The following is a 21,510-nucleotide window of genomic DNA, read 5'->3' on the forward strand; positions in this document are numbered from 1 at the left end:
CTTGAGTGAATGAGGCACTCCATCCTTATATATAGGTTTTCATACCCTTAAGAATTCTATAACATTTGGAAATAGAGTACTTAAACACCAAAAAACCCACTATCCTAGTCATGAAACAGTTTTCTATGCCTGTTATGTAATGGCTGTGCTGTGCATTTAAAATTTCATTTAACCTTTCAAAATATGAATGGAAGTTCTGCCATACCTTCGAATCTTAAGAGTGAAAGCAATGCTAAAGATAAATCCACCACCTAGCCCAGTGCTGGGCACAGGGTACGAAGGGTTTGCTGAATGGTGATGGTGCATTTTAGAACAATTATTTTACATCACCCTAGTGATTCAACTGTGCAATCTGTTGCCATCTTATATAGTTTACACTTCATAGGATGACTTATTGTGTGTATGTACCATAGTTTGAAATCTGCTCAAGGCAACTTAGTCAAGCCGGCTGTTCTACATGCATCATTATCTAGGGTTGATGCAAAGCGAACTGTTCCAATTAAGTGATGATCAGCAGAACTGGCATCTGGCCCTTTAAGGAGTCAAACTTCTTTAAAAACAACAACAACAACACTGTTAAGTGCTATACAAAGATTTTCTAAAATGGGTTATTTTTTTTCTTAAGCAGTTTATTGGACTTCATTTGACTTTTTCTTGAAAATTGAGGGTTAATATTATTAAAAGTGTTTACTGTGGTAGGTTGTAGTGGATTCAACGAATACATCAAGTTTCTATTCTACATCAGGCTTCTTCCTAGGTGTTAAAAGATGCTCCCAGGAGGTACATACACCATTAATGCACTGAAGGACTCTAGGAAGTTAAGACTTAGTGATTTTTTTTTTTTCTGCCTTTTGTAGTTCCTCTATTCCCCTTCGCTGACAATCTGTTGGCCTTTTTCTCTGTTGCCACAGCGGGCCTGTCTCTAATATTTTCCTCCTCTTCTGATTGGCAGCTTCTGGTCTGGGGCAGACTGGGAATCTAGATAACCTCCCTTGTCCCAATTCAGTAAAGTAAAACTAAATAGGTCCTATAAGAAACTGATGTGCTCACCAAGGAGTAAGACACATGAACCTCAACGCATAGACTTTGGGACGGCTATTCAGACTACCCAAATGTTGCTTTGAAAAGCATTAGTGTTCCTCCTTAACTGGGTTTTGGATCATCGAGGCTGGTAGATAAACAGTCTTCTAATAAGTGAGGTTACACTCTTGACCCAACAAGCAGAGTACTGGTCCTGCCTTCCAATGCTAGTGTTAGAAAATCTACCGCCATTTGTTAGCGGACTTAACAAAGCCTTTCACCTCTTACTAATCTATCTCTTCAACCCCACAAAAATCCAGTCCCTGAAATCCTGAACTCTTTTTGATAGGGCATCAGTGAAAGTAAATTGCGCACCTTTTGTGGGATTCATTTTTACTTAATCATGCTAATTGTGGTGGGGCTCTTTTGTTGTTGTTCTTTGTTTTTGAAAAATCAATACCTAAGTTTCCTGGCTAAGAGAGTCATTGCAGTGATACTGGGCATATGTGTAATATAAGAATGCCTATTCAGTAATGTGTATTTTGAAGACGACTCTCATTTTAACCAATTGTGATGTGAAAAAGATGCCCTTCGGTTTACACACTTAAACACAAAAGTATTTTTATAAACCCTGGGTTCCTATGGCATCAGACGTTTATGGTTCACTCTCAATATGATTATCCATCACGAAGAAGGAATCTGGGAAAAGTACATTTATGATGTGCTGCCTGAATCTCTGCTGTTACAGCATTTCTCACACCATTTTGTGACTGTATCCCACTCTAAATGCAAGCACTGCTGGCAGAGACAGGGTCCATATCCCCCTGGTTCACATTTAGATATCTCCACCACGTATGCCTGTGCTCAGCAAACAACACTCAGTAGATACTGGGCAAGATTCTGTCATAGTCCAGGGGACAATGTTTAGCTCTACCTGGGTGGGTTATAGGTGAGGGAGGAGGGGATTTAGGGAAAATTTCACAAAGAAAATAATGCTTCAGCAAACTATTAAAAGTAAGAATTGACCAGGTAGGCAAAGTAAGAAAGGGATTCTCAGAAAAGAAAAAAGGCTGTTCGACAGTAGAGAGGTATAAAGAAAACAAAAATATACATTGAGAAGTATTGAAACTCCATTATACACAATGAACTAGGGACTAGCAAACTATGACAACTGACAAAAATATTTACAGATGGAACTCCAGTGTAGCTACCCTGCTACAGTCCCCTTAGCCTCTAGATTAAGCACTACCCAATAAAAATATAAAGTGAGCCATAAATGCGAGCTACATATGTACTTTTGAGTTTTCTAGTAGCCACATTTAAAAAAATACAAAGAGGGCAGCCTGGGTGGCTCAGCGGTTTAGCGTCGCCTTCAGCCAAGGGTGTGATCCTGGAGACCCGGGGGTCGATTCCCACCTTGGGCTTCCTGCATGGAGCCTGCTTCTCCCTCTGCCTCTGTCTCTGTCTCTCGTGAATAAGTAAATAAAATCTTAAAAAAAAAAATACCAAGAAACGGGTAAAGCTAATTTTAACAATATACTTTACTTAACCCCATATATTAAAATATTATGTTAATGGATGCACAACATAAAAATTATTTATTAGATTTTTAAAAAAGATTTTATTTATTCATGGGAGACAATGAGAGAGAGAGGCAGAGACACAGGCAGAGGGAGAAACGGGCTCCCCGTATGGACGTGGGACTCGACCCCGGGTCTCCAGGATCACACCCTGGGCTGAAGGCGGCGCTAAACCGCTGAGCCACCTGGGCTGCCCACCATGAGATATTTTTAATTCTTTTATTCACACTGCATTTTCACAATCCAATGGACATCTCAACTTGAACTAGTCACGTTCAAGTGTTCAATAGCCACATGTGGCTAACAGCTGCTGCGTTGGACAGCAACAGCTCTAGAGGACAGACGAAATATTTAACAATACAGTGAAAAGAAATCCCTTAAGTTGAAAATCTAAATCTTGTTAAATCTAAGATTTTATTTGTGTTGATTACTGGTGTTTAGCTCTACTGTGTTATAAAAACCACTTTCTTGTATCTAGGCTTTTATGCCAATTAGAAAATCAGCAAAGTTTACATTTTATGTACTGTGTCTTCATTAACCATACAGTAGTTACAACTACGGCTATCTCTATTAACTCTGGTGGTGGACTGTAAACGTAAACTGGCTTTATGGCAGAAATAAAGCACTATAAATTTGGGGTTGAATGAGCTTTAAAGAAGTCTTCCCTAGAAGATAGAACTACCTCTGTGCTAGTTACTGCCAAGCACCTTCTATAGAAGCCCAGGTTTTGCTTTTCAGTTCTTCCATGCCCAGTTACTCCTGGGCTATACCATCCAGTCCAGCCTCTGTTTGAGGCAGTCACCTGCCTGAAGCCGCAGTGGTTAAGGATGTGCCGCGGCACCCTGGGTACTGAGAAAGGTCTAAAGAGCTGAGATGAAGATGTATAGATGCCCAGCCTGCAGGTTACTGTGAAGTTTTCCAAAATGAGATTGGAGCGTTTTTACTTTTGATAGGGCTCGAATGCCAAGGACTAGAAAACCAGGGCACTCAAAATCTACACTGAAATGAATCCTGAAAACTGAATCTTAAAAAAAAAGTCTGAAAATGATTGTGTACCAGTAGCTGAAAATGTGCAAGAAAAAGACAGATACTTCAGGGAAGTGCAAATGTGGATGAAGGCTTCTCATTCCCAAAACAAGAAAATCTCTAGTATAGTTAAGGGATCCAAAAAGCAAAAAGTCCTAATGAAGCTAAAGAAAACATGTCCATCTTGATGATATATCAGTCTAGTATGTCTAAATAGTTGAAAGTAAGTATGAAGTGGAATCCTATCCTTTTATCTAGAAATGGGTTATTTAGGGGCACTGATGGCTCGGTTGGTTAAGCATCTGACTCTTGATCTCAGCTCAGGTCTTGATCTCAAGGTCATGAGTTCAAGCCCTGAGTTGGGCTCCATGCTGGGCATGGAGCCTACTTAAAAAAAAAGAGAGAGAAGTAGGTTATTTAGATCTCATTAAGCAGTCAAATGAATACAAAATTTTGGGATTTCACAAACATACATCCATATAATAAATCAATTGAGGAAATATGATTCTATTAATATTCAGACATCTTTTTCAGATACCCTTCAACTAAAGCAAAGTGCATTTCTGTTTTCCCGAATTATTCAGGGTTCTACAGAGAAGAAAGCTATAAAGTTACAAATGTACGTTTACCATTTGTTTGACCCTTAAAAGAAATAAATACAAACTCTGATGTATCTGTTTTAGATTTGTTTAGTTTAAGGAACATAAAGTTCTTATATAGTTTATCTCTTCACAGAACTAAAATTACTTCTCACCTTCAAACACTCACACACACACACATATACACACCCCTAAGATTTCACAAAATTCAATGCAGAAAGAGTAGTCTTCAATAAATGATGCTGGGACAATTAGATATGTTTGGAAATGAATGAAATTTGACCCCTTCCTTATACCATATACAAAAATTAGCTCAAAATGGATCTTAGACCTAACTGTAAAAAACAAACTATAAAGCTCTTAGGAGGAAATGTGACAATAAATCTTCATGATCTTAGTTAAGCAAAGCCATCTTAGATGTGGTATCAAAAGAACAAGTGACAAAAGAGAAAGTAGATATATTACACTTAAATAAAATTAAAATCTTTTGTACTTAAATGGACACTATAAAAAACATGAAATGACAACTCACAGAATAGAAGAAAAAATTGCAAATTATCTACTTTTATAACTCTTACAACTCAATAATAAAGACTTAGAATGAGCAAAGGCTCTGAATAGACATTTCTCCAAAGATGTAAATTAAGTACATGGAAAGATAGATGCTCCTTGTCATTAGTCACCAGGGAAATGCACATCCAAACTACAATGTTTTACCACTTCACACTTGCCAGGAATGTCTATAAACAAATGAAACAAAACAAAAGAGATAAAAACACATGTTGGGATATAAGATATAGAGTAATTGGAACCCACATACATTGCTGGTGAAAAACTAAAGTGTTGTGGCTACTTTGAAAGAGTGTCTGGCAGTTCCTCAAAAGGTTAAATATGGGGATCCCTGGGTGGCACAGCGGTTTGGCACCTGCCTTTGGCCCAGGGCGCGATCCTGGAGACCCGGGATCGAATCCCACGTCGGGCTCCCGGTGCATGGAGCCTGCTTCTCCCTCTGCCTGTGTCTCTGCCTCTCTCTCTCTCTCTCTCTCTCTCTCTGTGTGTGTGTGTGTGTGACTATCATGAATAAATAAATAAAAAATCTTTAAAAAAAAAAAAAGGTTAAATATGGTTACTGTATGACCCTTCAATTCCACTTCTAAGGATATACCCTCGAAAAATGAAGACTTGGGGATCCCTGGGTGGCGCAGCGGTTTGGCGCCTGCCTTTGGCCCAGGGCACGATCCTGGAGACCCGGGATCGAATCCCACATCGGGCTCCCGGTGCATGGAGCCTGCTTCTCCCTCTGCCTGTGTCTCTGCCTCTCTCTCTCTCTCTGTGACTATCATAAATAAATAAAAAATTAAAAAAAAAAAGAAAAATGAAGACTTTTTCTCCACAGAAGGATCTGTACATGAGTGTTCATATCTGTACTCTTCACAAGATCAAAAAAAAAAAAAAAAAAGAGTGAGAGAGAGAGAAACAAACCCAAATATCCATCAAATGATGGATAGATAAGCAAATGTGGTGTATCCTTACAATGACATACTACTCAGCAATAAAAAGGGAATAAACTGGGCCACTTGGGTGGCCTAATCAGTTAAGTGTCTATCTTTGGCTCAGGTCATGATCCCTGAGTCCTGGGATTGAGCCCCTCATCAGGACCCCTGCCCCCTTCGGGGAGTCTGCTTCTTCCTCTCCCTTTACCCCTCCCTCTTGCTCATGTACCCACCCTCTCTCAAATAAATAAATAAAATCTTTTTTTAAAAAAGGGAATAAACTGGTACATGCTACATAATGAACGAACTTGAAGAGATTATGCTGAGTAAAAAAATTTAGTCACAAAAGACCACATATTGTATAATTACATTTATATAAAACGCTCATAATATGCACATCCGTAGAAATAGAAGTAGAATGGTGACTACCTAGGGCAAAAGCAGGGTAGAAAGGGGGGTTGAAGATTGGGGATTGATCGCTAATGGATATAGGAAGAAATGGGGATTGACTGCTAATGGGTATAGGATTTCTTTGTAGTGACAAAAGTGTTCTAAAATTGATGGTGGTGATGTTTGCACAACTCTGGATATTCCAAAAACCACTGAATTATACACTTTAAATGAGTAATATGGTATGTCAATTATATCTAAATAAAACTATTATATATCTAAAAACACTAAAGAAGCTTTCTGTCTTCTAATTTTGAAAATAAAACTTGACATGTATTAGAAAATAATGTCTGTAAATGTTTAAAAAATTATTTTTTAAACATTTTTATAGTTACAACCCAAAATTGTTTTTGCTTGCTATGATTTGCCAAAACCAGCAAAATAGTATCTATATAAAGAGATAGATACAGATAAATCTTTAAAACCAAAAAAAATACACATTGGAAATTAACTTCAGCTGTTTAATGATACTTAAATGGCATAGTACAGAAGAATGGTTTTATCAGGACAGCCCAAGTTCCAATAATTTAGTGTGCACTATCCTAAGTGTGTGTGTGTGTGTGTGTGTGTGGTCTTTCAGCAATGCCAATATGGAATTCTGGGGGTGGCTTAGGAAGAGAATCCTGTATAAATTGCACATACTGCTCATGTCCCACAAAGCTGGCTTACATGTATACGTAACTCAGTAATTTATAGTAATAACTATTTCTACAAAACTAAATGATTACTCCTGTTAGGTAGTTCACTGTATTATATCTCTCTGTCATATCCAAGAAATCTAGTTCCAAATTCCATCATCTAGTAACAACATTTGGTTGATAGTAACAGAGATAAGAACTAACCAAGATAGGAGTTTATTTTTCTCGAAAGTAAAAAAAGTCCACAAATATATTCCTGGAGCTGGCTTGATGAAGCCATCATCTTTAGGCACCCAGATTGCTTCTATTCTGTCACCTGTAGCTCTTGGCTTTCACCCTAAAGTTTGCCTCCTGATGTTAGTTGACCGCTACAGCTCCAGTCATCACATTTGCATTTCTGGCAGAAAGAATGTGGGTGGCCTACCACCTTTTTAACTAGTTTTCCTGAGAGCACCATCAAATAACTCCCCCTAACATACCATTGGATGTATCCAGAGGGAGCGTGGGGTGCATAGTATTTTGGCTAGGAATAATACTCAGATAAAGTCAAGGTTTTGTTTCTAAGAAGATGAGACTTGATATTTAGTGGGTGGATTTGTTACCTCATGCTGCATAAAAAACCACCACAAAAATTAGTAGCTTAAACCAAGAAACACCATTATCTCATAGTTTCTGGGAGGTATAAAATTCAGGAACCGCTTAGCTGGATTATTTTGATACAAGGTCTCTCATGTGGCTGCAATCAGGATATTGGCAGGGTCTGCAATCATCTGAAGGCTTGCCTGGAGCTGGAGTATCCAATTTCAAGAAGGATCCCTCACAAGGCTTTTGGCAGGAAGCCTCAGGTCCTCACATGGCTCTTGGCAGGAGACCTTGGGTTCTTGCTACATGAGCTTGAGTATCCTGACGATGTGGCTGCTAACTCCCCCAGATGAAGCTATCCAAGAGAAAGCAATGATGAAGTCACAACGTCCTCTGTGACCTGGTCGCCTAATTCACATGGAGTATTTCCACCTTATTCTATTAATTAGAGGTAAGTCGTTAAATTAATTCCACTCTTAAAAGGAAAGTCATCTTGAAGGGAAGGGTATCAAATAATGTGTGGGCATCGTTTAAAACCATACAGTAGTCTATTAGTATTTTCTGTCGTAATCTACCTCTTTGGTTTCCCAAACCAGCACGTACACCTTTGTTTTTATACGTACAACAGTCTCACTGTCTTTTCCAGGGATACAGACACAAGTCTTTTCCTGTGATTTCATCAAATCTACTGCCCAAAACTTTTGGGTGATATGCAGCCCTCTCCAAGAAGCCCAGACACGACTCCCTGTAGGACGGCAACCTTTAAAACCTTCAGTTTTAAAGACATGTGTTCAACTATCAGCACATTTAAATTTTGTAGAAGGAATGGGTTATTGAAATAAACCTGTCCATTCGGAAAAGGGAGGAGAAACAGTCATTATTCCATCATAATTATAAAGACCTACTAAGCAGGAATAGCCAGGACTCCCTGCCCTAACACCGCAGGGAGTTCCTTGGCTGGCCAACCTGACAGCTACCTGGTTCTTTCTCGTGAATATTTTCCTTCATGTTTTGACCTCTGCTGCTCCTGGATCTGCTCCTGAGAGGCTTCTTCTTGTCAATTTTCCTCAACAAATATATATGAGGTAGGCACAGGGGAGGATGCCCTTCTTGGAGACTACATGGATTTTAAAACACCAGGACATAGAGATTGCTTTCAAGTTTTAACAACCACAGACTATTGTAGACCAAGCTAGCGTTTCTTTGGGAAGATAATTCCTTCAAACATTTAACAGACTTGATTTATTTTCATTCTGTTCTATGTATAAACTACCATGGCCAAAATTCTTGCCTAGACATGGTTTTTCAGCCTGTAGATTCTCCTCTTTTATTTACTAGGCTCTGTACTCTGCCCATCTCTTTGGCCCTTAAATTAATGGTGGTTACCTTGAGAGCATCTGAAATAATAGTCTTAGTTGGAGAAGGAATACAATTCATCACCGACTGCCAGCAATATCACTGCTGCTTTATGACAAAGCAAGAGTCTTACCTCTTGCTAAGACTATAGTTTCATGGCCACAGTTTAAAACTTCTTCAAGTTCAAGTACAGAGGCAGATGACTTTTTCAACACTGCAAGGCCCAAATCATTGGACTCTCCATCAGTGTCGTTAACATGCAAAGGCAGAGAATACCTCCCTTAGTAAATCTTTGCTTCCTTCCATCTCTGTTTCAAGAAGGTTTGGTTCTAGTCTGAGTTTATTTAATGCATTGGATTTTGCTAAAAATAGCAAAAAATGAACTACCACATACCAACGCCATAAATTTGTTTTGCTTCTCTTAACATTATAGACTCAGTCAGCAAATAGCCTGATTTTTTTAAGGTAAGCAAATGACAGGTTAAGCAAATATTTGGCTACCACATTAAAATTAGACCCCCACCACTCACTATTTGTACTTGGTAGCATCTCACTTCTGGTACCAATTACTACATAGGCCACGGTTCTTGGTTTCAGAAAACAAAATTAACTCTTGCCAGCTCAAGCAGCAGAAGGGTTTATTATAATGTGATATAATAGACAATCTACAAACTTTTTGCTGGGACCCAGGAACCAGGCTTGAATCCAGGAACCAGGCTTCAAAGATCCATAGGAGAAGTGTCCAGCTACATTATGGGAATAGCCAAGTAGAAACTCTATCTACCACCTGCCTCTAGAACTAATGAAGATACAGATTAAGTATTAGAACCTCCATCACAGCTCTATAGAAGAACTAAACACTCAGCCACCTTACTTGCTGAAACGGTCCTATGCTTTCTGCCTGCCATGTTTGTATCTATCTACTTCCCATCTCTGATATAAAGCCATCTCTGGTTGGCACAGACCAGGTCACATGTGAAATACTAACTTCACTAGTATGTATGTAACACTCAGTTTTCCAATCTCTAGCAAGCAGGAAAGCATACTAGAAAGAAATCAGAATGGTATTTAGTGTGTCATTCCATGGTATTTAACATAGTGGCCAAAGTGTTCATTCTGCTAGAGAGCAAGACCGAAACTTTCTGAGGCACGTGAAATATTTCACATTGTAAAATAAACAATAGTTCATCCAATGATCATTAAATTGGGGTATGTTTTGCATTAATTCTATTTCATTGTATTCTAGCTCTTGGAAATTTCATCAACCAGTGTTAACTAGTATGCTATATATCTTGATCTTGATGGGATACAAAAAAAAAATGTCCTTGCTCTTGGATAGGGCATCTTGGTTTTAAGGAAAAGAAACATACCAATTAACTTGAAAAGAAAGGAAATTCTAAGGAATAAAGCACAAGGAATCTAAGAAGATGCTGTCCCATTAGCCCTCAGAAGACCATAGAACTTCATCCTGGTGCTCCACCAGTAACGTGTCTTCATTGTCCACTTGTTCAAACTGTCTATTGGTTCAACTCTCCAAAAAGAAAATTTGATTGACTCTTGAACAGACAGTGGAGTACTTTTATGGACAAGTATCCACCCCATTCTAATCAGCTGTAGCCCTGATTGCAGGTGAAGGAAAGTTAACTTACTACATAGGATTGACGCTCCCAAGCCTGTGAAGAGGGCTAGTAAGACTAGAAGGGTAAGATGGGTGTGTAGATCAATAAACTAATATTTGTAGTACAGTCATTATCTTTTATACCACATAAATTAAGACTTGTAATATTGTAACAGCATCATTAATCTTATTTACAGACTGTCTGCCTACAAATGAATGCCTGTGAATCTTATATACAAAATACATTAAACATATTCATTCTTTCACCAATTATGTATTGATTTCCTACTAAGTATTCTGCAGTACACTATATCAAGGTTTTCTTGGTATCAAATGAACACGCTATGGTTACTTGCTTTGTGGTACCCATTTGAGGAGACAGCTGATTAGTTTGGTATGTTCTCTAATAACGATGTAATTAAGATGGGTGTTGTTGGGGAAAGAGGCATTGGCTTGTTTTTTGGGAGTTCAAGTAAGGATTTCTTCCTTTGAAGAGATTATTGAACCATATCATAAATGATGAATTTACCAACATGATTTTTTTCTTATGGTCATCACTGATTAGTGTTTATAAAAGCTGCTTACTATAACGCCCTGTCATCAAAACGGATTTTGCAGATGTTATTACCCTCCCAGCAAGTTTTGTTGATTGTCAACGTGTTAACATATAGGACTAGAATGGTATTGCAAGCAGATTCAGATTCCTTTCTGAGGGTAAAATTTGCTTTTCTAATGCCCAGATGGCTTGCATGCAAATCAGAACTTTACAGGTCTACAGTATTGGTTGTTGTTATTTCCTGATCTCTTCCTCAAACAAAGTTATGCAATGTGCCAGCCTTACTTTTGGTGCCAGTACCTGCCCTTTTTCCAACTCAGTACAACTTCATAGTAACATTGTGTATTTATGTACCTATTTTCTTTTTATTTATTTATTTATTTATTTATTTATTTATTTATTTATTTATTTTTACCTATTTTCTTTCTAACACATCGTTTCATGTACTATTAAGTAAGAAAATAAGATAATAACAGAATGCTTTTTCATCACATAGAATTTTAATTTTATACTTATTGGAAGAACCCTCTTAAACTTACTTATACATAGATTTTTTAAATCTTTTATCACTCTTAGGTATAAGTCAAAGAACGATATAAGTGAAATATATTCAAGATATTCCTAAAATGTTTTCACATTGAGTCTGTCTCCCCAGGATCACTTTTTGACTCAAACATTGATGCTTATGTTTTGTTTTATTTTGTTTTGTTATAATACAACTTAATCTTCTGTGCCATCAAGAAGCATTTGCTAAGTAGCATTTCTTAAAAGAGTGCTCTATGACTCTCTCTGGGATCTTTTTCCAAAGCTGCTGACCTTCCTTTAGCAAGTTTTGATGCAGATGGACTGGCAAATGATGCCACGGACAGTGAGGGTAAGGCACATCACCATTTCAGAGATGTTAATACATCAAATGATGAATCAGTGGTATATGACATAGAATCAAAGACATAGGATATTACTTGATAGCTCCTAAAGTGTTATTGCATACATTGAATCTCTTGAATATTGTCATAATAATGTAAGTCTGGTAGGCATTGATTCTTATTTTACAAGCAAAGTACTGGATGTCCCCCAAAGCTTATAAAAGTGGAGTTGGTACTATGTATGGTAGAACGGGGATATTTTATTCATAACCTAAGTCTCTTTCCACCAATTTATGCTACTTTTCATTATGCCTCTTGGGTATTCATGGCCCTATACTATGTTTCTCAACCTCTTACTTATCATACCTCCACCATTGAAAAATTTAATCCAACAGTTCACAAATCATGCTTTTGAAAAATACTGATGTTTCAAGATTTCCTGTTTTTCAAAATCGAATAATGGTTATCTTTTCTCAATGTTCGGGGGCAGGGGGCATCAGCTGTCAGATAGTTGTCAAAATCTTTTTGCATTTTGTCTTTAAATCCAGTCTCTGCTACCATTTGACCATACTAGAACCTTGTTTCGCGTGGTATTGAATTTATACAAAACATAGAGTCATTTTCATTTTAAGCAATATTTCAGGGTGTTATGAGAAAAATTTTGCCACAAGTGCTTAATTTCTTAATCAAATACTAAAATCTTTTATTTTATTCATTCTCCTAAAAGCCTGCCTTCCTCCAGGGACAAGGATGTATCCGTGGCTCCGATATACTAATCCCTCCTAATAAATTGGCTAGTTATTGTGTTGGACTCCTTAGAAGAGGTCTTAGAAAATTCACAAGGAGTGAATTGAAGAATGGGAATCTGAAATACTCCATACACCGATGAAGGAGTCAGTTTTTTTGCTAGTCAGACTTTTTCAAATTTCCTCAATTACATAATGTGAATGAGACATTCTAATTTTAGGATAGCCCTACCTGTGATCAACACTTTTTTCCAGTCCCGTTTGTGGGGGAGTAGCTCGGTCTTGCATCAAAGAACCAAATTTATAGGTTCTTTCCATTCAGGAAAGAGCCGATGCACTTAATTAATCTTTTCAGGAAGCTAGGCTGACTTTCACTACTTCAACACATTGTATGTTTAAAGCATATATAATTTAATCCTGTTTGAATGATGTGTGGAAGGGAATTGACATAAAATAGCAAGAAAACTCTGAAGTGAACTGAGCTATCTAATTTGGGCATAAACATTCTTAATATCACCTTTAAAGGAACTTGAAATGTATTTGATGATGGGAGAAATTTTGGTATAGGCTTGAAAATTATCAAACAGCATCTGCTGGCTTCTCCATTTTGATTAAAACATGCTCAGAGGGAAAATAGTGGTTTGTCTGTTAAGTCAAACGCTAATGAAACATTTGCTAAAATAATCTATTTAATTTGGACAACATTTGGCAATAAAGTGCACTCTTTGGATCATTTGCCTCTATTTTGATCCCTCAGAGTTAACTGAGCACAGCTAAGTCTAACATGGTAATGAGCTCTTTGTTAAAACCTGGGCATATGCATTTCTCATGCTGTATTGTGTCCTACTCTGGTGAAGAGAGATAAGAAACTGTATTGTGATGGCATTAAAGGTTTTTCATTGACATAGCTAAATACCATGAGCCTAAACTGTCTCATTTAGTCATGTCCTGTTTCTATATATCTTATGGATCAAAGGCATCATAACTAGAAGGCTCAGGTGAGTAATGAGGATTAGCAATATTAATCAAGTTATCACAAAAAGATTTGGTAATTAATGTTCAGATACTCTGCATATGCTTCTTGAATTAGCCTATGGTAGTTACAATACTTCTGGGATGTGAAACAAAATAAAATTAGTAGTTAATACTAGCAGAAAATAATAATGCCTCATATTACCATTATTTACTATTATTTTATAGAAATTAGACTAATTGTTTTCAAATTCAAAATGGTTCTTGTTTCTAAATTATTGTTTTATATTTTATGTATGTACGTACGTATGTATGTGCATGTGTGTGCACACCTACACACATATACACAGGCAGTACTCATTGCCCCCCACACACTCACATCATAATGGACTTTGCATTAACATCTACCATTTGCTGTACATTGTTAGGCAAGAAACTAGTGGACAAAAGCAAAACAAAAAAGCTACCTTTCTGTTTCTTCTGGCACCCTGTAAAACCAGAAGCATCATTCACACATGTATACTTGGAAAAACTGACCTAAATATGCCCTTCCAGAAGATATAAGTGATTAGATCATCGTGTTGAAAGCCTTCATTGGTTTTGGGTTTTTGTACTATTAAAAGAACAGCAAAGTGATGACCTTTTTAGAAGCTTATGCCATTACCGTAGCCAGAGATGGTCTTCCTTTTATTTTTTGTCCATCAAAAGATAGAGTCAGCTCAAATACCAGTCTCTTCATAAAACTTTCCTTTTTTTAAAATAATGTTTCTTAAGGTTCTTTGTTAGTACTTAGTTCATCTAGGCCTGACTATGGCTGAATGTTCAAATACCTTATACCCTGTTAGACTGTGAGCTTCTGGAAGGCAGGGGCCGTGTCAGATCTGGGAGCGACTAGAGGCAGTGCCAGTGGAGACAGCTTGAGATCATTTAATGGAGATGACAGGACACATGGCAAGGGTGGCTGGGCCTGCAGCAAAGGAAAAGTTGCCAGCAGGCATAAGAGTGGCAGGAGTTACAGACGCAGAGGAGAGGTAACAGAAATGAAACCAGAGGAGAAGTCAGTATGACTGACCTCAAGTCCATCCATCAGCAGCAGAATCAGATTCCGGAATCCATTCCCATGTGTCCACCCACATCATTGCTACCACCTAGAATTAAATTTTTGATAATAGCATGTAATTTGAGGACACATTCCCTTTTATTATAGAGGTGTCACTTAACATTGTTTCTCTGGATGAATCCTTTCTCATCTTGAACACTGGATGTCAGAAAATAGTTTCCCAAAGTTCTTCTTAGTTGAGAGTCAGAGAATGGAGCAGTTTGGTATCAGACAATTAAAATGTCAGAGATGATCCCTACACACAAGTTAATTGTTAAGAGACTATTTCTCTTTTTTTTGGCCAAGTATTACCAGGGATTAGCACAGGGCCTGGCCCATATTTAGACCTCAATAAATATTTGTTAAGTGAATGACTAATAATAAATAATATTTATTTGAGAATTATATATGTTGGACATGCTGCAAAATACTTAACAAATATTGGCTCAATTAATAGCAGTTACTGTTATTCCTGTTTTATAGAAGAGTAAACTGGAACTTGAAAGATTAAATAACTCGTTCAAAGTTACACAGCTAGTAAATGGAGAAATTGGGACTTGAACCAAAGAAACCTATAGTGTACTACCTCCGAAAGCATGAAAGAAGGAAAAAGCATGCAAGAAGGAATGATTGAACATTCTACAGTTGCATGAGAGACAATCATTCTATAGGTTGATGGTGCTCCAACAGTACAAAATTGCTTAATGCATGTGCAAAGGCTCAGGGCACTGCCCATATTTATAGTTAGTTTATGAAGCAGTAATTATTTTTTGCTTAATTCTTCCTTGAAATTAGATGGAATGTTCTATCAAAACCTCCAACTTTATTTTTAAACTTAGCACATCTACATGATAAAAGGAAACCTAAGATGACAACTACTTCAGCAAAGAATGATAAGCGAAAGAGCAGATGCTACATATTTCCAACTGCAAAAATATCACGGGAAGCCAGCTGTATCTTCTAAAATTTCATGATGTCATCATATGGTTTCAGGATCTATTTAGTTGGTTTATAATCTTATTAGCTTATCTCTGCTTCCAGTCATGCACTAGGCTTTAATTGCATAGGTTTGTTTATAACATTGTTAGAATTAGAGCTCTGGTCTCATATTTCATGCAAGAAGCATATTACTGGATAGTGCACAAAAACTTGCCACCCTGCATAATACCTAGTGACCCACTGTAAACTGATGTCACTGTCCCATTATTCCAAAGAGGTCATCACTTCCTGGCATCGAGCTATCACAAAAGTGACTCAGAGTTTTTGATCTTGTTCAACTTTTCCCAAAAGTTCAAGTCTAGGATGATGATTTCAAAGTGTGATGGCAGCAAAGTGTTTCAATTCAGCAAGTTTCAATGTCACAGTGAAATTGACCATGTTTTCCAGGCATCAGTTACGCTGCCAGCTCCAGAGAGATTTCCATTATATTAGGGATGGAAATAATTTTGCATTTCCCACACTTCTACTCTGAATTTCACTGTCCCATTTCTTTGCCCCCCAATTTTATTCATCATTTTATTCAGTCTCAAAGCCTTATTCTTTCACAGGTCAATATTTCCTATTACAATTTTTAGGTAAGCCACTGTCATATATTTTCTCAGTGATTCCGCATTGGGGTCTACCACTTTCTAAATTTTTGAAAGGGAAACCACTAGTATTTATTGCCCAGTGGAAGAGCCTACTCCTTATGGCCCCACTAGACCTGAGTTGGGTCTTTCTAGTAAAAGAATGGCAAATTGTCTCCATATGACAGGATCCCTACCTATAAACTACTGGTTGATCAGACAAAAATGAAACCATCTATCTTTCCCTTAGAAACCTCTGTGAATAAAACCTATTATTTAAGACTCTTTTCTGTGCAAGGAAAACTCAATCCTGTAAGGGCAGTGGGAAATTTGAATTTATTAGTTTATGCAACTGGGAAGTCTGAGATAGGGATGGATTCATGTGGGCTGGTTCAGGCAATAGTTCACACAGTGTCCTGCCAGTCTGGATTTGTCTCATTCCTCTTGGCAGGACAGGGTGCTGAACTTTTGGTGTGTTTGCTTCATTTACAGCTTTGTTCTCAGCTTTAGTGACAGAAAAAAGATGGTGGAAACATTTCCTGATTTTAAATTTCCCAATCCCTAGCTCAACACAAAGGGGCAAATCTGATTCCTCCAGTGGGCAATATACAGTCCCCCAAATCAGCATTACTGGCTCTGATTGGCTTGGGGTGGGCCATGGATCTTTGGGAACCAATTACTGTTGCTGGAAAAATGTGATACTTTGGCCAGCTCCGGACTGTATGCTGTCTCTGGAATCAAGGTTGCATTTTCACATCAGAGATCATGAGAACTGAGATTAGAGGCCAAGAACAGATCTTCAAATAGATAAATTGGAAACAGTTATCAGAATAGAATGAACGGATATTGGGCACCTACTAAACAATTTTTGGCCCCTGGAGTGCCATTTCAGTTATCTGTTCTACTCCTTCCTATCTTTAGATTTTGTTCCATTTCCGTTTCTTCTCCCTGTTTTTTTTAATAAGCATGTTAAACAGTTGGTCTGTGTTTTCTTTGGGACTGTTTCTGAGAAGTCATCTTACATCTGGCCTTTCTATATGCATCCTATGTTGGCCCGTACCATTTTTACTTTGTCCTTTTCATGCATTATTACATTTTGTTGTTGTTTTCTTTGATTATTATCCTGAAACATCTCATTTTAACAACTGTTACTGTATTTTGTGTCTTCATTTTATATTGTCCAATTTGGGGATAAATGTTGGAATGTTGAATGAGTGGCCAGAAACGCATCTAAGTGGTCTTTTATGCAGATAATATTTTTTGGTAGCAGAAGAGAAAAACCAGTAATTGGTAGTAAGTAGAGTGTATAGATGTGAAAGAATCAAGAATGAAAAAAAATAATAAATTAAAATTATCAAAACACCTCATTTTTATCACCAAACTCAACTTTTTTCCTCATAAAGTCTTTTTATATGAGCAATTAACAATAACAAATAATTTTATTCCAGTTTTGCCTCTCCTTTATGACCATGCGCACTGGAGCCATTAATGAGCAGGAAAATGATTAAGAGGCAGGTGGCAGAGGAGCTAAGGATGTGAATCAAAGAGTCTAGATAATGCACAAGCTCAAAAGTGAGTGCTAAATAATTGATACCTGGTGTAGATAATGCACAGGAGACAATGATATACAGAGCAAAATACTATTGTTACTAAAGGTCTTAGGTTACCAACTACCATACACCAAGAATGACTTTATATTCAATTCTTACAATGATACAACCCGTGTCTTTGAGCTAGCGTATTCTAGAATGAATTCTCCTGGAGGCCTGTGGATGTATCTTGTTCATTTGATAAAATAGCCACAAGGTGACAAAAGAATAGGCACTAAAGTCTGTCACCTATTTACTTCAGCACAATCATCCTATATACCTATTGACTTGTTAGTAGTATGTCTTAAAACTGATAATATCAGCATAAGGAACTAAATTCTAAGGGAAGACAAATTATACAGGGTAAATAAACCTCTTTCTGTCCCCCAACTATCCAGTTCTCATCTCCAGAAAAACTCACTATTTCCGTTTTTTTGTGCTACAGACAATCTAAACCTTTACAAACACAGGTACTTTTACAAATATAAATTCATATTATATACTCATTTATAAACATACTGTTGCATATCTTACTTTTTTGTTTATTAGGTAGAAAGTTTAAAATGGCTAAATTACTGAAAAGATGTTAAAGACCAAGTTTTAGGGACACCTGGGTGGTTTAGCAGTTAAGCATCTGCCTTCCGCTCAGGGTGTGATCCCGAGTGTGAGGGGATCAAGTCTGCATCAGGCTCCCCATAGGGAGCCTGCTTCTCCCTCTGCCTATGTCTCTGCCTCTCTCTCTCTCTGTGTCTCTCATGAATAAATAAATAAATCTTAAAGAAAAAAAAAGACCAAGTTTCTGACACGAATTCTACCATTTGGAAGAGTGCTATGATAGTAAGCATAAAATAATTAAGCCAAACGCCTCCCTCACGAGTGAACACATAAAAAAGAAATGCAAAAGAAAAAGCAAATGAGAAAATAACTTTTATCTATTGAATACTCAAATGATAATAACAACAATAAAATAGTAATAATGAAACCAAAATTGCTTATAGTCATTTGTGAGAAACTTGGGGATATTTTCTGATTTATTTCTCTTCTTCATTTACATTTAATCTTTCGCTAGGACCTGCCCTGTCATCCTTTCAAATATACATACTAAATCTCTTCAGAGGATATAGCTGAATTGCAAGTAGATTCCTGACCCACAGAAACTGTAAGATAATAAATGTTTGTTGTTTCAAACCACTATGGTTTGGGGTAATTTGTTACACATCAATATTTAACCAATACACATCTAACAGAAACTTGTTTTTTATAGGCATGGTGCTTTTGGACTTTATAATTGATCATTGTGACATTTATTTAATATTTATTCCCCCCTCCCTTTAAAACTGCATACCCAGGAGATCACGGTCCTTGTATTTTTGGTCTCAAACATATCTATAGCATTTATTGGAGTTCACGAAATCCATTTGTTGAATAAAAGGATGAATAAATGAATTGACATTCCAGATATGCGAGTGTTGGGAGAGTGTAAACCAGTATAAGCTTGTCTTCTGCAGGCAAGTTTATCACTTTATTTGAAAGGTCTTAGCTATGCATATTCTTTGAATCCAGCAATTTCATTGTTAAGAATTTATCCTGGAATATAAAAATTTAACTAGAATAATGTTTGTTGTAGCTGTGTTTATACTAGCAAAATAATGTAAATAATGTAAATATTGTGTCTCACAATAGAGGATTGAATAATGGTGCATCCTCTGTATCTATTAAAAATCATGTATAAATAGATGCCTGGGTGGCTTAGCGGTTGAGTGACTGCTTTCGGCTCAGGATGTGATCCCAGGTCTGGGAATCAAGTCCCCTATCAGGCTCCCTGAGAGGAGCCTGCTTCTCCCTCTGCCTGTGTCCCTGCCTCTCTCTGTGTCTCTCATGAATAAATAAATAAAATATTAAAAAATTATGTATAGAAAAATAAGTATTAACATGGAACGTACTCATTATATGTTGCTGAGTAATGTAAGCAAGTTAAAAATCAGAAATATAACAATAGCTCATGTTTACTGAGTGTTTTAGTTATATTAGGCACTGTGAAACACACCTTTCATATAGGATCTCATATGTGCATATAGATGCAGGATTATGGTGTGCACGCACACATAAATGTGTGAATGTGTGTGTGTAAGGACATATCATTAAAATACTTATGGTGATTGAAAGGAAATGTGGAATTCTTATTTTGGCTTTTTGTTTCTTTCCCTCATTTTTTTTACAATAGGAAGAAAACTAAGGCCCCAAATGCCAAAGGACAGTTGCCAAATGATAAGGGTCACAGATACTGAGGCTAGAAAATGGAGCCAGATAGACAAAGAGCAGAGCAATAGATCAGGATTTAGGCAGAGATCCAGGACATGCCTAGAATAAGGAGCTATTGTTAATGGTTCTGCTGGGATATGCTGCCACTTTTTTAAGATAATGGGGATCCTGTAAAGTCTGGGAAAGACTCTGGGTAGTGCCTTTATTAGACATTGACACGATCAGGCATTTGTATGCGGTCCAAACTGAATTGTCTTGGTTAGTTACAGTATGGTCTGAAGGTCCCCAGATCAGCGGAGCTCTCAGAGAGTTGACTGTACTACCATACCCTGCTGAACGGTGTGCCCAAGATTTAGACAGTGTACTGGTCGAAGTGTTTAAAGAACATGGCCCATGTCACCTATCTAGTCTGCTTGCCTTGGCTCTTCTAGGCTGCAGTGTTTAAATGCCTTGTCGTCATTTGTCTGGAGACTTGACTCAGACTTGGCATTGATTGCCAGAATTTACTGATTCATACGCAGTATGGATTTCAGGAAGGACCAGGTTTCTAGAGCTGTGGGCACTGAGACTTCACTTGCAAGGATGCTCTTGTAGCATTAGCTGTGCTGATGGTGGAAGATGAGGCAGTGTCCAGGACAAGGGTCAATTTCCAACTGTTGGAATGCTAAAGGCTTTTCCATGAGTCAGATTATTCATTTCAGCTCCAGAGGAGGTCTTTATCGGAATGGTCAGAGTGAAAAGGGAGGGCATGAACCACTGTTTATCTAGAAAATCATAGGAATTACCAGACATCTTTGATTATCCTTTTCTTCCATGATTAGTGATATTTATGTAGTTGTAAAAACTTCACTTTGAAACTTCTCAATATGATATTGGTCTTGGTGCCAAGATGGTATATTCACACTATGTTTAGAATAGTCCCAGCTAGTTAGGAACTGGTGGAATGGAGCTCCATGATATATATGAAAATAACGATATTTGTAATTAGCTTTGGTCTAGAATCCTTAGACTCACCTCTTGGAACACTTAATGGAATCACTATGCATTTGAAAGTTTGAAAACTGTCTTCCATTTGTCATCTGCTCAGATCAAGTGTTCAGTTTGCAGATGCAGGAGCTGGATGGAGTCAGGTAAGCTCAACTCCTATGGAGCTGATTTAAGTATAGGTAAGGATCTCAAAAGGGAATTTCATTAAGACTATGGTAGATGTAGGTGGGGAAAAAACAACTTTTCTGTTATTTTCCAAAAGGGGTGATAATTATCTATGTATCTTTGGAAATGAACAAAGTGCAAGTCCTTGCTGAACAAACACCTGTTGGTGGGCAGAAGCAGCTGCACAAATTAATTTTCCATGCCTAGTTTGTGTTACCAGATTTCCCAACTTTAAGCTCTCCTGGCACAGCCTAATCCCATAGGAATATATATATATATATATATATATATATATATATATATATATATACTTTTTTCTTTCTTTTTAGGAAAATTGGTGG

This window comes from Canis aureus, chromosome 30 (assembly GCF_053574225.1).
Source record: "Canis aureus isolate CA01 chromosome 30, VMU_Caureus_v.1.0, whole genome shotgun sequence".
Taxonomy (NCBI): domain Eukaryota; kingdom Metazoa; phylum Chordata; class Mammalia; order Carnivora; family Canidae; genus Canis; species Canis aureus.